The following is a 17,152-nucleotide window of genomic DNA, read 5'->3' as shown; positions in this document are numbered from 1 at the left end:
CTTTGAGGTAAAAATATTCAGATTTGAATTCTGACCGTCACTTAACTGGTTGTAGATCCCCCAAAATTTATTCAACTCAAGTATTCATTTCCCCCATAATAAAAGGAGGATACTAATGGCTAATTCATAGATTTGGTTGGGAGAACAAATAAAATACCATATATGCAATCTCAATTATACAGTTAGACACTCCAAAATGTGATCTTTCTTTCTTCACTCTATTAAATGAATTAACTTTAGTTCTGTAGTTGATAAATCCTCAAACATCAGTTCTACAGTTGTTGTTGTTTTTAATTTTTTTAATTGTCAATGGGCCTTTATTTTATTCATTTATTCATATGCTGTGCTGAGAATCAAATCAAGTGCCTCTCACATGCTAGGCAAGTGCTCTACTGCTAGGCCACAACCCCAGCCTTCAGTACATATTGTTTTAATCATGGAACACAATCGTATGGTCAGAACTATAAGGCAGTCAGGAAGAGAAGATTGTCTATGTGTCCAGAAAAGAGTGGAAATTTGGTGAACATAGAATATGCTTCTGCCACATTTCATGTGTAAATTAAGAATGGCTTGAGGGACACACAAAAGAGCTTTTGTGTATAGCCTCAGCAATACTGATGTGTTGTGCAGAGCCCACATTGGAGCTGTATATCAGAGAGCTCAAGTTGTGGCTATCCCTACCTCTGACAGTGGCTTGCATCCTGCCTGAAATGGTGTATTCTCAAAACTTTATTCTCAAAACTTCTCGCTCTCATATAATCATACATATATATAGGGTAAAATGTGACTCTGCACCATGTACAGCTAGAGGAATGAGAAGTTGTGCTTCATTTGTGTACAGTGTGTCAAAATGCACGCTACTATAACTAATTAGAACAAATTAAAACAAAAAAAATGACAAAAAAAGACACAGTTAAAGCTTATTTAAGGCAAATTGTGCTTTCATGCATTGTTTTACTCTGAGTAGAAAAAAAAAATTGGCCAAAAAGAGTATTTGAAGAAAAAAAGAAATTGGCCAATACATTTGTCTTCTGTTAATAAATTTACTTTAACTACCTTAAAAAAACTATAATTTCCAGTACTTCTTTTAAAAGGATATATATTGAAAGTATGTGTCACCATGTATGTGACACTGTTAAAAGATATATATGTCAAATAATTGTAAATAAAGTTGATAACACCATATATATAAACAACTTCTCACTCTCAAGATGGCTGGCATTTTCCCTTGAACATATATTTCTTACTTTCCTCCAAAAGATTCCTCTCTCTTGAGATAGCCTGCATTCTCCTTTGAATGTGTATCTGCTTTCCTAAAAAAAAAAAATCTGTCTCTGAAAAAAGAGAAACATTTTACCACTATTATTCCATCAATTTTCTGCTCTGGAATGAAGAATTCTTTGGGATAGAAGACATAGCATGTAGGTTTTTTCCCTGTGGTATTGAATAGAATGAAAGCGGATTATGGTTGGTGTTTTTTGAAAGAATGGAAAATAGAAACAGAATCTCTTTAAAAATTCCTAGGAAACATACCTCAGTCTCTTTAGTATCCTAGGCATGAATATACACACCTCAGTTTTTAATATGTCTTGAAAATATATTAGTATCAGATGGGTTTATCAATGTTAATAATAGATGTCAGGAGCTATGCTTCTGAGAATTCAATAAATTATATCTTTTAACAAGTTTGTATCTAAAGAATCTGGCTCTTAGGAGAGTGTGTGCCTTAGCCAGGTATGCTTGCAATCACCAGAAATTCACTGCTGATTTTTCCTGAACTGCACATTCTTTTTCTGAAAATGAAAGGTGCTTTCCATTTAAACCAGCTGTACACAACAATGAATACAAAATAAAATTCCACTTCAGTGTGCATTGCTCATTGCTTTTTTTTTGTTGTTGGTTTATGTAAATTTCAGGTCATTCCAATATTATGAATTTTTTAAGCCTAGATTCTCTTATTTAATAAGGGTCATGTTTATAATAGTATTTCCCCCTCTGACAGATTGAGGGTATGTTCATTCTATATAAAAAACTTAAATGTGAACTAAAATTACGAAAGATAGTCAAACTAAGTATCATGTTAAAAACAGGTTATTGAGATTAATAGCAAAATTACTCTTTAGCTGGCTGAATGTATTGCATGCAAAATTTAAGGTCAAATCTTAATCCTATTATTTGTTTTTAAACAGTTTTACTTAATGGAGTCTGTCAAGAACATTTATGTCTCTGGAAAAATTAGAATACTACATAATTACAAGAGATTTCTTGATTGGGTTAGATGTCTTGCTAAATTAAAATGCTTAAAGGAAAATTTGTACAGTACTTCCAGGCACAAAATTCTGGATTATGTTCCTTTTCCAAATTTCTGCAATTACACACTAATTTATTTTTGTTAGTTATCAGGATATTCTTCCTTCCCCCTCCCCTTTTTCCACTTCCTATGCTGGTAAATAGTTGCCCCAGGGATATGTAATATCAACAACCCTTAGTAGGTAAACATATTTTTATCTGCACTTATTGTTCTTGGATTCCTTTATTATTATTCTTAACTAAAAACTATCTCTAGCCTGTTAACATTATTTTCATAAAGTTTTTAATGTAATATTCCCAAATGTCAAAAGTCATTCAGGTCTTGATCCCAGCCCTTTCTTTTCAGAGATCTGGTCTTCAATTGGCCTTCGGTAGCACCTTAAGGGCATGATAAAAGGAATTTAGGCGAGGTAGTAGGAAAGAAGGAAAACCAGGACTCAGTGGAGTCATAGGAGTGTCTTGTGAAATTTTTGAAAAAAATCAGTTGTCAATAGTCTAAAATTATACACAGAAATTAAGGAAATAGGAACTATAAAAGGACTTTTTGTTGGGAAAATTAGGCTACTTTTATCAGAACAAAACCAGATTGCAACGTGCAGGACTCAAGCCATATTATTATAACAGGCTGAAGAGTAAACAGGGTGGGAGGATGATGAAAGGAAGAGGAGAGAGTGGATTTGATTAACCTATAAATAGAAGAATGTCAAGGAACAAAAGACAAGGTAGGACAGAAGTTAATCATTGTGTTGCAGCATTAACATCTTTAATAAAAAAATGTTAAAACATAAAGCAAAAGTTCACTGAAAAGCATTTGAGACTAATAAGTTCATTGCTTTTTACAAGATTAGCTATTGTAAAGAAAAAAAGGAAGCAAAACTGGATATATTCATCTGTCTCTCCTCAAGGGTTGTTGTTGTTATTTGTTTTTGTTTGCATGAAAAAGAAAGCTCCTGTTTATTAAACTTGATGAGGGTTGGGTTTTAAAATTTGACTACAGTTTGTATTAAATCATGCATAAGATTTTATTAAATGGTATTGATATATACTGACATTGTAAAATATTCTCAAAGCAGTTCAGGTCAATTGAGTTCAACAGATATTTAAAGATTATCTATTGAGAGGAAATATCTATGCTAGAAATTGGAAATCCAAATAGGGATAGATATAGTCTCAAAACATATTCTGGATATAACCTGAAATTTTAAGAACAATGTGGTAAGAGCTAAGATAGTGGTAGGTGCAATAAACATTGGCAATACTTATTTCAACCTAGTGATCTAGGCACAAGGTTTATTAAAGCCAGCCTTGAAGGATAAATAAATGAGTGAGAAAAAGCAGAGGAGGAAGAAAGTGTCATGGGGTGGGGAGGATATTGAGAAAGGGATAGAAAATACATTCACAACAGACAAGTCTGTCAGTTACAGATAACATGCAAAGCATGTTATATGAATGGTATAAACAAAATTTTGACTTATTGAGCATAATGTACAAATCATTGGAGGAAGGACTGAAGAGGTAGGTTAAAGCAAGTATGTGCAGAGGCTCATATGTCATCATAGGGACTCAAACTTTATATGTGTGTACTGATTATTATTCAAGATTCTAATGCATTAGAATAACAGTGTTGTATATTTTGATCACTGTTGCTGAGATGAAGAAAGTGAAACTGGGAAAAAGAAAATAAATTAGGAGAATATTATTCACGATGGAGGGGAGATAATGCATGACTAATAGGACTATATAATAAAAATGGAAATAGAAGAAGTGTTCAGGACCTATTCAATTGGTGAAATAAGTCAACAGTGTTTGAGGATAGGCTGAAGGTGAGTGCAGAATTCAAAGATAACAAAGGTTTCTGATATTGGTGACTTGGTGGATGACATTTCCATGAATCCTCCATGTAACAGGAAATGGAATAAATTTGAATGGAGGTGAAGGGCAGAAGCTGATGAGTTCAATTTGGACCTGTTAAGTTTGGGGTGTCTGCAGGATTTTCAGATGGGTTTTTCTACCAGGTCTTTGGATTCACAATTCTTAATTCTAGCACAGAAGTCAAGGCTAAAGATATAGATATGGAAATCATCACCGTTTCAGTGTTACTTAAAAACAGGAGAATGGATGAAAATGTTCTATTAATGCAGAATAAACATGTACTTCTTTCATATTTACTATTCAGATTGCCCCTACAGCTCTTCTGTCACAAATATGCTTAATTTTTTGAAATTTAACCTGCTTGACCATAGGGTGGTCTAGGAAGTGGAATGTCTCAATTTAATTTAACCAGGAAATTGGAAGCTCCTGGATAGGAACCCTGTCTGTCAGCGGTTTCCAAATTTCTCTTCTTACCATCTTGTTTGCCGATTAGGCCAGCTTTAATTTAACTTCTCCAAAAGTACATACACTTTTCTGGGGTCTTCTATAGTGAGGACTTTCATGCTACCTGCTACCTGCTATCAATCATGTGTTTTAGGGAAAGAGGGTGGTCCCAAGGGTCTATAAGCTGTCTATATGAGTTTCCTATGCCTCCTGCTAGTAATCACTAGAAATTTGGTGGCTGAAAGCAATACAGATTTATTATTGTACAGCTCTCCTTCTTCAGTAGACTAAAACCAAGATGTAAGCAGACCAGTCCTCCATGTGGAAGGCTCTAGGGAATAATCATTTCCATTACTTTCCTACTCTCCAGAAACCACCACCTGTATTCCTCATAGCCACCCTCGATCTTCAAAATACATCATTTCAACCTCTACTTCCATCATCCAATGTTTTTGTCCTGACTTTAACCTTCTTGCTCTTCTCTTATTAGGACTCGTGTCCTTATGAGGATCCATTAGGGTCTCAAGGATTTCCATTTAATCACATCAACAAAGTCCTTTTGCCATGTAAGGTAACAATCCTGGTTCCAAGTATTAGAACTTGGGTATGTTTTCATTATTCAGCTACCATATTGCCATTGTGGAAATGAGTACAGCAGATCAGCCCTGGCTTATATTAGAGTGTACAGAAACTCTGCTTATATAAATAAGGTAACCAGTTATGTGATAGATATTTAAATAACATTTTTAAATGCCTTAACTAAAAACAAGCATGTGAACCACAACAACTACAAAGAAGAAGTGTTACTAGTTTTCCTTAGGCAAAATCATTGTTTGCCATGTAACTCTTAAGAATTATAATGTAAAGTTCATAGACAGTCAATGTAACAGATTTTATCATTAAAAAAACCATAAAAAACCCTCATTATCAAATCCTGCCTCTTAATAGTTGATCTTCCCTTTTGAGGAATTACCTATCTCCAATCATATGTTTATCAGGTGCCTGACTTCTATCTTGGAAACTAAGGAATGAAATGTTTTCTCTCCCCATTCTGGTGTAGCCAGGCAGTTAGTACCTGTAGGCATCTTGGCCATTCAAATTCCCAACCCTGTCATTTTAAATCTAACCAGCAATGGCTGATTAGGAAAAACAACTGGCGTTTACTCATGTTGAGTGTGTAAGTAGTAGCAAATCAAACTGTTTCTGTCTTCCTGTTTCCTGGACTGCCAGTATTCTCTCAAATATTTCTGCTTTCTAACCCCATTTTTAATTCTGGAAGCTTTCTATATATTTTCAATAAATTACTTTAACTTAAGGGTAGCCAAATTTAGTTTCTGTCACTTACAGTCAGAAAATCCTAAAAATAGTAGCATTATATAGATATTATTGTAACTCAATTAAATCTACCATAATGATTTTGTAAGAAAATCGATTTTTCCACTTCAGGTTATTTTATTCACTAAAGTCATCTAATTTGAGTCAGGTCTTGACAATTACAGTGACCTTCTGAATTGTGCCATGTCATTAAAAATTCTGTGGATTCAACATATTTATAAATATGGACAGGCAAGGTAGTTGCCTTTCTTCAAATTATGAAAATTATTGGCTCTGTCAGTATTTTGCTTCTTGGAGACTGATTTGAAGTCTGTGTTCCCACATAGTAATTATTGAATTGGCTGGAGATGTCTTTCAGAACATTTAAAGCATTGGTGATCATGGTATTACAATGCTGAGAATTTACCTCCAGTTAGTGGTTTAATGATTCTTTTCCTTTTTAATGGAAAATCACTCAGTGAAATTATGGAAAAGAAATTATTTATCTGAGTCATATTTTTTATGGAAACTGTTTTTCACTTCCATGCATTTTTAGCAGTGTTTTCTTTAAAAAGGATATTCTATTAATATTTATAATTAGCACACAAAACAGATGCTAAATCTTATGCTATAACTTTATGGGTACAATTACATAAAGAAGATTATATACTTTTTGGCAGAATGTTCTCTCTGGGAGCTGTAGAACAAAGGGCATGCTCCAGGAAGATGGCATTTCATTTTTGGGTGGAGGGAAACAAGGAAGATGGTGATTAAACACGATTATTTCAACTATTTGAACATACAATGTTAATGCTAATGAATACTTACTTCATGTAATACTTAAGTGAGTAGAACAGAAACTCAATACATATTTAACGTATTGACTTCTCCTTGATCCGCTTCTCAATTCACCTCTTCACACTATTGTTCCTATTCTTACTTTGAGGAAAGGTGGGTTCTTCCTATTTTTAGAGCACGAAGGGGCTTGGTGCTGAGCTGAGCCTGGGGGGGGGGCGGATGACTTCCAATGACCTTGGGACAGATAGTGCAGAGTGAACTGAGTGAGGTCTGAAGCTAGGAGTAAAAAGTCTATCTATGGATCTATCTATCTATCTTAATATATATATAATATTAGAAAAGCATATATATGTGCTTTTCTAATTGTCTTTATGCTAAAACCAAGGCGAACTGCTGGAATACATGTTGTGTAATCTAATCCACACAACCTCCCAAGAGCCCTGGTTGTAGGAATGAGGAAATCCAAGCTCCAGCGAATAAGTGTTTGAAAGTGATGGTCCTGGGTTTGAAGTCAGTTCCCAGTGACGTGTGTCTGAGGCTTTCTACTACCTAGGCTTCTCTATGGCGATTACTTCTTCAAAAATTTATACTGTGGACCCCGAGGATAGAGAAGAGCCGTTTGCCTATCTTGTGCCCACCAATTTGACCCTCCTGTGATAGTAAGTGTTATAAGCCCTACTTCCCCTCCTTAAAATGACAAAGCTAGGAACAAGGCTGGCAAGACCGGAGCCGAAGGTTTAATTCTCCAAAGATGCTGCGCAAGGGAACAATCATTTCAATAGGTCACGCCCACTAGAGGGTGGCCGCCTCTCGGTTCCATCCCGGGCTTGTAAGGCTTTCCTTTCTGTGTGGTGCGGGAATTCGTCCCGCCTGAAGGCTGAGCGGGTAGCATCCCCCAGCCGAGATCGCGGTCCGGGAGACGCCGGCGCCTCCCCGTGGCCTGGGCGCACGTGCCTGGGCTGGGGCCGGAGCGAGTGGCCGCGCCGTAGTAGCTGGGGCGGGTGGGAGCGGCTGGCTCCGGGCCGCGGCCGCCGCCCGCCCGCCGGCTCCGGTGGTTGGGCGGAGGAAGCGCGGGACTCCTCCTCCCCACCGTATTAACATGCACCCAGGGGCGGGTGACCAGCCCAGCCTCGCCGCCCCAGCCCGCCGCGTCCCGGCGCTCAGCCTCCGCGCCAGAGGCGAGCGCTGCGCTCCGGGCGCCGCAATCCCGGGGACACGGCCTCGCCGACACCTTCCGCCCGCGGGAATCGGCAGTATCAGCGGCGCGATCGGACGCAGCTGCCTCGGCTCCTTTCTCGGGTCCTTCCCATCCTTTCGCTGAGAGCCGGTCCCGGCGGAGGGGCCACCCCTCGCGTCCTGCTCTGAGGCTCCTGGGCCCGACGGACGGACTCAGCAGGCAAGGGCCCGACTGCGGGCAGCGGCAAGGTAACGCCAGGCTGCGCCGCGGGACTCGGGTGTGCGCGGCGGCGACGGTGGCGGTGGCGGTGCGCTGGGTGGCTCCTGCCCGTCGCCCCCCGCGAGGTCGCCGCTACCCTCGCCCGCGGAAGGACTGCGGGCTGGGCTCATTTAACTACTCTCCGCGCATCCGCTTCTCCTTCCCTTGTCCCGGGCGCACTCCAGGGCTCCTTGGGGACTCCGGGATCCCGGGGGCCGGCGTGCCCTTCTCCAGGAGTGCTGTCCTCGCAGCTCCCCCCAGGAACCCCAAGAAGGGAAGGATTTCTAATTGCGACAGGGTCCCGGAAGGGGGAGGGGAGAAGAACCCAGTCCTCAGTCTCCGTCATCCTCGGACTGACCAAATTCTCACCCCCCCACCCCACCCCCTGAAGCACCTTGCAGGGGAGGAGTGGGCTGGTGGCACACTGCAGGCGTTTTTTCGACAGGTTCCTGGGTCGTTTGCAAAGCAAGTTGTTGCACTTGCTTTTCGGGTGACATTTTGGCTTTAACTGTGGAGAGAGACCCTCCCTCGTGAAAAAGAGAGAGAGAGAGAGAGAGAGAGAGAGAGAGAGAGAGAGAGAGAGAGAGAGAGAGAGGAAACAGAGACACAAAGACTGAGAGGCACAGAGAGATATAGAGATACACATAGAGATACGCACACAGAGAACGGATCCAAGGAGGAGGTCACTGGAGAGTCGCCCTCTACCCGCTGCCCAGACCAGTTGCCTGCAAATCGCGTGGCGGGCGTTGAGACCCGGTATTCAGTTAATTGAATTGAATGGGGCTGGAGCTGAGACCAAATAGGGACCTTTCCCCAGGGTTGGGGGAGGTAACAGATTGCACTTTCATTGAGGGCCGAGTGGCGACCCCTGCATTCAAGCGGGAACCGCTTCCCGGTGTGGCCCTAGAGGCCCTGGGAAGGGGCGGCAGGCGGCTCGGGTGCGGGCGCTGGGGACACTGAGCGCCTGTGCCCTAGCGCTGCTCGCGCCTCCCACGGCCGGGCTCGCCCTCCGCGCGGCCAGTAGCGCTGCGGAATTTTGTGTCCGAGATGGGGAGGGCACGAGGAGGGGAAGGGGTTGGAGGTGGCTAGGCGACAAGGACAGGGGCGCTGGTGGATGAGATATTATGTCTTTTTTGGATCCAGGCAAGACTTAATTCCTAGCTGTGTGTGAGAGAGAAGAGTTAGATGAGGGCTCCTGGGTGAGGGAGGTGGATGCTCCCCGCCTACCGGCATAGCACGTGAAGTTATGGAATTACACTGAGGAAAGACATGTCATAAAAGTAACAAAGAGATCTTTAGCTTTTATGGTCTTCATAAATGACTTCGTAGAAAGTGGCGATGGATCAATCTAACATAGTGCTAACATGTAGTGCTTAGAAATAGGAAAGCGATTTTAGGACAGCAGGCAAACATCTTGCAAATTATCATTATTATCATTTTTATCAGGAAGGAGCTGTTCCAAAAAGAACAGTCTTTTGACAGTTGTTTTATAACGCAATTTCAGTTTTAGGAAGCAACTTTTCATTGGCCTAATTCATTTTGCATACATGGCATTTACTTTTTATTCCAGCTTGAATGAAAATGACATGGAGGCAAGAAATGTTACAAGTGCCCTAATTTACATTATATAAAAAATAGTATTATTTGCCTAAGTTTTTAAAAAGAAGATTCAATATATAAAGAAAAATTGAATATATCTTTGTAACGTGTATAAAATTTTAAAAAAGCTATCATTGGCTCAGAAAATTCATGTTTTGACTTGAAACAAATTTGACAGAAATCCCTAATGAGTTTCATTGTGGAATATTGTTGCATGCATATATGCCACACTTTGATCATGTACCCCATTACTCTTTCTTACCCTCCCTGCCCTTCTTTTCCTGATCCTTTTCCTTTTCTCCTGTAGTCAGTCTGATAGCTTTGTTCTTAATTTTCTTTGGATTTAGTAGTTGAGTTTAAAATTGCCAGAGTGAAGTCACTACCTTGAAATATTCCTAGTTCCAGATTGGAAATTCTGTAGCTGCTTTTAAAGAAAACTGACATGCTTACGATAAAATTTTGGTTTGACTTATATGAAACAAAACAAAACTTTAATATACTTGCAAATGTAGTCTGTTTTGAAAAGTTCACATCTCTCTTTCCATTTCTCTACTTTTTACTGTAAGATTAGTTTGTCAAAAATATCTTAAAAATTACAGGCAATATAAAATATTGGTGAAATGAACTTGTTAACAGATGCTTTTACGATTACAAACTGGTTTTCTGATAAAGTTCTTCAAATTACATTTCTGCACTTGAGCTTTTGGGGAATGGTATGTACATGTATTTTCCCTGTGAGAATTTATTTTTTGTTTAGCATATTTAATTTCTCCCTCAAGATAAATTTTATTCTGACAGGATTAAAATCTCAATGAATCATATTAGTAATTTTTCAAAGGAAATGAAAACAAGACCTTCCAAAATATTGAGTAGCCCACATAGAGAAATAGTCCAAAACTGTGATATGCTACTTTTTAAATCCTTCTAAGCTTAAGTGTTGTATGATATCAAATTTGGGAATAGAAGCTGCATGCATTTTGAACTTCTACTAGATATGTATGCCTGTATTCCATATGCTTATGTAGATTGATTTTTGAAATATAAAAACAAAAATGGGAAGAGGGGAACTTGTTTTACAAACTACTTATTTTATAAAACATAGGTAGAACAATAGTAATTTGAGCTAGAACTTAATTGAGACAAGTACTTATTTTTAAATAGCAATTCTTTTGGAAACAGTTTAGTGTTTTGATTTTGCATATTATTTCAAATGCAGAAGGAATTGTAAAATGCTACCAAATGTGTATTTCTATAGTGAAGTTTCCATGATCAACTCAAATTCATATTATGTTACCTTTGTGATCATTTCCATCAACTGTTCCGCCCTTTATCAGAGGACAGGGACTTGGTTTCCTTCTGGGAAGCATTTAATTGGAAGACCTTTTACTAAGATTTCATCTCTATAGAAACCGCACTTACCTCTCTTTCTTTAATTTAAGGAAACGATGTAATTGTTAAGTTTCTTGGTTGATTTCTTCTTTTCCTTTGGTGATTTTTTTTTCTCCTGCTGATAGAATACCATTAAAACAGAAAGGCTAAAAGGACTCTTGAAAAAAACCTGAGTCCCACCTCCCATACTTTAAAATCTAAGCCTATGTCTATGTCTATGGTATGTTAGTCTTTTTGTACATTTTTATTATGAGACACTATCACAAGAAGCCGCTTTGCTAGCGTTGTCAAAAATCTTTCTGCTAAGACCCTTAGAGGCTCAAAAGCACCTGCTGTCTTGCACTGTCTCTTTTATTTCCAGAAGATCCTAAGTGTTCACAGTTCTCCTTTTTCCAAGAAAAGAATAACATAGTGGTCCCCAAAAGACAGTCTTTTTTTTTTTATTTAAATCATGGAGTATTTGTAGCCTGATTCTTGTTACTCTCTGTTGAAGGTGACTTTTGTCTACATGTGTGGTCTATCAGGAATTGCCAAAGAAGTTCCTAAAAAGGTCTAAAACATTCTCCCACCATGAAGATTTTGAAATCATCTTCTGTTATTCAATCTAGTTTATTAAACACCCACAGATGATTGATTGTATGAGATATCAGGCACCACCTCCTTTTTTTTTTCAAACACACATCTGTTTGACTTTACAGTATGTATTTTCTGGGTCCTTTTGTGTAACCCTGAAGCATACACCCCACAGAGCAAGACATGTGGTTAAAAACAAACAAAAAAGGGAGTGTTGATAGAAGGTTCAAAAAGATGGATGATTGCCCTTCTTCTCCTTATTCTGACTGCACACAAGTTGGTGTTGTATACATGTCCCCAATAATTTTACATCCTTTATTCCTGTAAATGATGGAGACTGATAACCTATCAAATGAGTCTGAAACAGGGGACATTTCCATCTTTTATTGACTTGAGATTTTTTTTTCATGTTGGTGTTTAATTTTCTCTTTCCTGTAGAAGTTACTGATTCTTGGGAAACAAGTGACATCCCATTTAGGAAAACCAGTTCCCCTACAGGAAGCCCCATTTGAAATCTAGTTAAGATGAGAACCAGCATAGCTAGGATATCATTGCCCATTTTATTTTTAGGTGCAAACTAGGTATCAATGCTCTGAATATACTATGAAAATGCAAACTCACCCTCCTCTCTCTAGAATTTGCCAGAAATGAAACCGTTCATTTTCAGATTCACTTATAGCTTGCTCATCTGTTGTCACTAACAATTTCTCTATCTTCTCTCAGTGTTTTCTTGTCAGATATGTAAGCAACCACACAAAGGCAAGCCATAAAGTGTGTAATTTGGAACTGCCCAATCTTACCAGGTTTCCTTAGCATTCAGCAGAATAGAAGTCTTGTTGAAGCCATGGATAAGCAATTAAAAGGGTTGTGTTATGACTGGCTTATCACCCTAGCTTTGCATCTGAATCTCTGCACCAGGAGGGTTCAGACATACTTAAAGGGCTCCCTCAGGCGGCTTGTGGGAAGGTCTCTCTGGGCACACTTCCAGCTCTGCTGCCTTATTCTGTGACACGGTTTTAAGCTAATTTGAAAACATCTGCTAGAGTAACTTCCTTGTTAATTCTACTACTGGTGAACATTTATGAATGTGTGATAGAAGAATTGGCACTAACCCTCACTCTAACCTCCTGATTATACCCCTTCCCTGGAGACCCTTTGCTTCTTGATTTCAGTTTCAGTGGAAATTCAGTGTGAAGTCTATTTCTGGACCAGTATTTTTCCTACTAAGATTTCCCTGAGATTTCTTTACAGAACACATGCAGCAGTTTCAGAGGAAAATGGCATTTTGATCTTGTCCCAGGCTTTGCAAACAACTACTCTTTGATACGATTCATCACACTTTAGTAGCATAGAAGCAGGGCACGTTCACCCCCCTTCAAAGCTATTTTCCTGTAGACATTAACCTAGAAGGCAGGGTAACCTTCTCATTCTTTCAAACAGGGATGTGCTTTCCCATTTAGAGTTGAGGAGAGGCAGCAAGGGAAAATCTTGAAGCAGTAACACTTTTGAAAACATATTGTGTGAACCCTTGCCTTGGCAATTCAGATGAGGCTTCTTGATTCTCTAGCTTTTATGAAGCAGGATAAGAAATCTTTTCCCACTTCTTCCTGGATCATTATATCTTACATTGTTTCCTTTTTCCAAGACCTCAACTAAAAAGTCATTTAATTACTGAGTCTCTCCAGGTGAAGGCAGTTTTAGTCCTTTATACTTTTTCATGGTCCTTTTTACAGTAAATACAGACGCGTTGCCTGGTGATGGTATGATTGACCCATAGGCTAACCTGCCACTTGTTCTCTGTTTTAAATACCAGGTCCTATCTTCAGCCTTAAATAGTCTGTGAGGAGAGGTGAGATTCAATGTGAACATGGCTCATGCTTTTATAAACTACAATAGGAAATAATTTCTCTAGATTTACATATTCTTTATGGATAATTAAAAAATATTTTGCTTTGTGATAAGAATCCTAAGGGCTCTAGATGTTTGCTCTCAAATATTGGGTATATACAGTCTAAGTGTGTGCAAGCAAAAGTATTTTTATCTCCCGGCTACTCAGTACTGGGGAGAATACAGAAATCCAAGACATAGTTCAAGTCCTTGGGCACCTTAAAATGCAGCCAAAAGGGAAAGATTGAGATGTAGGAAATAACTAGTAATGATGTGTAATAGAATTAAACTGAGTGCTCAACTGTGTGGGCAAATCATACTTATTTTGAACTTTTTTGCAAGGGTGGAACTTAACAATACATGAGGACTTATAGAATGCTTCCTAAACAGGAAGGTCTGATGCTGACTCTTTAAGGATTGGTAAGAATTAAATAGGAAGAAGGGATGGCTTTCAAATACTGTCAAGCATTTACAAAGATATGGAGATGCAAGTGAACTGGCATTTCCTGGTTGGGGAGATGGTCCTCTAGTTCCGTTAGCACATTTTGTTAGACCTGGAGAGGTATTTGATTGAGAAGGATGGAGATGCATTATGGAGGGTCCATCCAAGCCATATTAATTGCTATACAAGAACGTTTAGTTTATGAGAGCCACTTAAGGATTTTGAATAGGCAGTGATATGAAAAAGTGGCTGCTTGGACTCATAGAAGTAGTTGAGTTCAAATTGGAACAAAGGAAATTCTTGCCCTAAGTGAGGCATAAATTATTGAGAACCAGGTCTAAGGATGTAGAAATGGGGAAAAAATATTTTGAAAACATTTCAAGTTGTAGTTGATTATTTCTTTTCCCTTGCATGTAATACCTGTGTCAAACTCTATTTTCAATTCTTTATTATTATTAAAAATTATTGTGAAGTATTTTGTAAATTATTGTGAAATATTATAGTTAACACCCATATGCCCACTAACCCAAATTATAACTAGTTCATTGCATACACTGTTGATACTTCCAATGTACTATCTTTCCAAACATATCTTCCCTCACTTGTACGCTGTACACTGAATTATTTGTTAGTCATTCTCGTCCATTTCCATATACTTTGCTATGTATGTGTGCCAAAGCAATGTAGTGTTGTTTTGGTGTTTTCACATTGAAGAACACGAAGAACGTGTTACCGCAGACTGTTTAGAAATGGTAACATGTTCTTTGTGTTCTTCACTGTTATGGTTTGGATGTGGGTGTCCCCCAAAAGCTCATGTGTGAGACAATGCAAGAAGGTTTGGAAGAGAGATGATTGGGCCATGATGGGATTAACTGAGTGGTAACTAGAGGCAGGAGGGTTGTGGCTGGAGGAAGTGGTTCATTGGGTGCATGACTATGGGGTATGTATTTTATATCTGGTGAGTGGAGTCTCTCTGTGCTTCTTGATCATTATGTCAGTTGGTTCCCTCTGCTTCACTCTTCCACCAAGATATTCTGCCTTGCTTTGAGCTCTGAGAAATGGAGCTGGACTTCTATGGACTGAGCCCTCTGAAACGTGAGCCCTGAAATAAACTTTTCCTCCTCTGTTGTGCTGGTGGAGTCTTTTACTCATAGCAGGGAAAATTAATTTTTTTCTAGTTACATGGTATTCCATTGTGTAACTCAATCTTGATTAGTGAGTGCAACAGCCTTGTGTTGCTGGACATTTAAGCTGTTTCTAATCAAGGTGGTAGTGAACATGCATATGCATATTCCTTTGTACTATCAAAGGATAATTCCTAGGACTATCTCTTTAGATTGGAATTGTTAAAGGTTAGTATATGTACTTTTACATGTAGCAGATAATACCAAGTTACCCAGACTGGTTTTTATATTTATATTCCTACCAGGAATCTATAAGAGCTTCTTTTGTTCAACATCTTTGCTGACACTTGGTGGTAGATGTTATTTTTTTGTCAATATTATGGATGCAAGATGTAATATCATGATAGTTTTAATTTGCTGTTCCCTGACTGTTATAATGTTGACCATTTTCCCTCTCTCTTTATCAACATTCTTTTTTTTTTTTTTTTTTGTAGAATGCTTATCCACGCATTTTGTTAACTCTCCTGCTGCTTCTTAAAAATTTATTTTTTTATTTTTTTGGCGGGGGTAGTACTGGGGCTTGAACTCAGGGACACCCAATCACTGAGCCAATCATATCCACATCCCTATTTTGTATTTTATTTAGAGATAGGGTTTCACTGAGTTGCTTAGCACCTTGATTTTTACTGAAGCTGGCTTTGAACTTCTGATCTTCCTGTCTCAGCCTCCTGAGCTGCTGGGATTACAGGCTTGTGCCACCATGCCTGACAAATTTATTGATTTTTAAGATTTATTTACATATTGTGGATACCAGAGTTTTTTCTGTAATTTTTTTTAACATTCCTCACCCAGATAGTGGCAGATCTTTTATTTTGATAATGTCTTTGGATGAAAAGATTTATATTTTAAATTTTAAAATAGATGTATTTTGGTTCTTTTCATCATGGTATACATTTCTTGTTTAAGAAGTTTTTTTTTTCCTAATTTGAAGTGGTAGCAATACTATCCTTTGATATTTCATAAACAAAGTTTAAATTTCAGATTGAGTTCTTTAAGACATTTATATCTGTGGTTGTTTTACAAAGCTTCAATTATGTCCTAAATTTGTGCAAAATACAAGTCTTCTCTGGTCTTAATTTCTTCTCATTAAGTGAGAGTGGGAAGTAATTGTTTTGTATGAATTCTGCTGCCACCGACCGACTTCAGGGCTTTATTGTTGTACGCCTGGAACTCATGGAAGCCTCTTAATGGAACGTCTTGTCTTAGGTCTCCTTCTTCCCATTGAACTTGCCTCAAGATTGACTTTTCTAAAGAACTGTCAAAATCATTGCGAGACTTTTGAGACCCTTCATGAGGGCTGTGGTTACTTTTATTCTTTCTCTTCTACCTTCCCCAACACTGGGCCTGTGCCTGGACCCTGCATGGCCTTCAGATTGTGTCCCTGGGACATATGCATGAAGGCAAATTGGCTTCTGTCATCACTTAGCTAGCTGCATTTCTTTAATTATTATTTTTATTCTATTTTTTTATATATGATGGCAGAATGCATTGTAATTCACATTATACGTATAGAGCACAATTTTTCCTATCACTGGTTGTACACAAATTAGAGTCCCACCATTCCTGTCTTACACCAAGCTTTTCTACGGTGACCACCCCTGCTGGTCAACTCTGTGCTGCGGGGGCCATACCCTGCTATTTAATCCCTGCTATTTTAAATTCTGACTGTGTGTCACATTGTTTAGAGTAGATTCTCCTAGGAGAAACAGAGTCGGGAATTGTCTCTTCCTTCACAAGAGTGAGGATTTCTTTTAAAATAATTGTTTTAAAGCCCAGCTAAATCTTCCCCTCCCACGAAGCATTTTATGACTACTCAAACCAAGGGTAAACTCTCCCCTGAATTCCGTTTGTATTTATGTGGACCATTTATTTTATGATTTACATATGTGAGTGTTAGATTTTTTA

General features: G+C 38.6%; 1 protein-coding gene across 8 annotated transcripts in view; it reads left to right on the top strand.

Moving 5' to 3' along the window:
* Window positions 1-8,024: 8,024 nt before the first annotated feature.
* Window positions 8,025-17,152, top strand: part of Dlgap1 (DLG associated protein 1) — an 878,199-nt gene continuing 869,071 nt past the window's right edge. For 7 of the 8 annotated variants that reach the window (XM_040274808.2, XM_078030334.1, XM_078030332.1 and 4 more), the window contains exon 1: window positions 8,025-8,163. The gene's annotated coding sequence lies outside the window, so the exon portion shown is untranslated. Of the gene's footprint in view, window positions 8,164-8,853; window positions 8,930-17,152 lie in introns of those variants that run through there. The other variant, XM_078030330.1, reaches the window with a different exon arrangement.

This window comes from Ictidomys tridecemlineatus, chromosome 13, assembly GCF_052094955.1.
Source record: "Ictidomys tridecemlineatus isolate mIctTri1 chromosome 13, mIctTri1.hap1, whole genome shotgun sequence".
Taxonomy (NCBI): Eukaryota; Metazoa; Chordata; class Mammalia; order Rodentia; family Sciuridae; genus Ictidomys; species Ictidomys tridecemlineatus.
Note: the sequence above shows the minus strand (reverse complement) of the source record. Positions and strands in the feature narration are given on the sequence as shown.